Below are 661 nucleotides of genomic sequence, written 5' to 3'. Positions count from 1 at the left end.
TGACTTCTCAGCATGGGGAAATAACAGTTCTCAGGGATAGTCTACCAGAGCTCTGGATACAGTATCAATTAGGCTTATGCACCTAGCTCCTTAGGTGGAGCCATGATTGATGGACAGTCAGCTTTTGCCAGTGAGACCCTGAGTAAGGCTCCTAGCATGAATACCAAGGGATGGTAGAACTAAAGTTGGGTAGCACAGAAATTGCAAGCAACATTCCAAAAGTTGTAGGCTCTGCTATTGGTAGTGAGTCCATTGCTAGTAACATTGTGGGCTTCAAATAGTTTGCCTCCAGCTACCATTGCTCTTCCAAAACCAGCATCTTGGGCTGACACTGCTAGTAAGCCTGAAAAACAGCAACCTAAACTGAAGACCAAGAATGGCATTGAAGGGTTAAGTCTTCCACCACCCCCAATAAAACATAACATGGATAGTGGAACTTGGGATAACAAGGGTCCTATGGCAAAAAAAAAAAACTCATAGGCTTTGGTTCAGAATACAAGGCAGCCAACCCAGGAGTCTCCTCAGGCTATAGTCAGCAGGCTAATAACAGTCCACCAGTGGCTCAAGCATCAGTAGGGCAAAAGACACAGCCATTGCCTCCATCTCCGCCACAGCCTGCCCAGCTCTCAGTCCAGCAACAGACAGTTCAGCCAACCCGCTG

The 661-nt window shown here is 47.0% G+C and overlaps 1 pseudogene; it reads left to right on the top strand.

Moving 5' to 3' along the window:
* Nucleotides 1-661, top strand: part of LOC100960526 — a 1,751-nt pseudogene that overhangs the window by 385 nt on the left and 705 nt on the right.

The sequence above is a fragment of the Otolemur garnettii genome, unplaced genomic scaffold (genome assembly GCF_000181295.1).
Source record: "Otolemur garnettii isolate 467f Iridium unplaced genomic scaffold, OtoGar3 scaffold00173, whole genome shotgun sequence".
Classification (NCBI taxonomy): domain Eukaryota; kingdom Metazoa; phylum Chordata; class Mammalia; order Primates; family Galagidae; genus Otolemur; species Otolemur garnettii.
The sequence above is the reverse complement of the archived record's forward strand: the minus strand, read 5'-3'. Positions and strand labels throughout refer to the sequence as shown.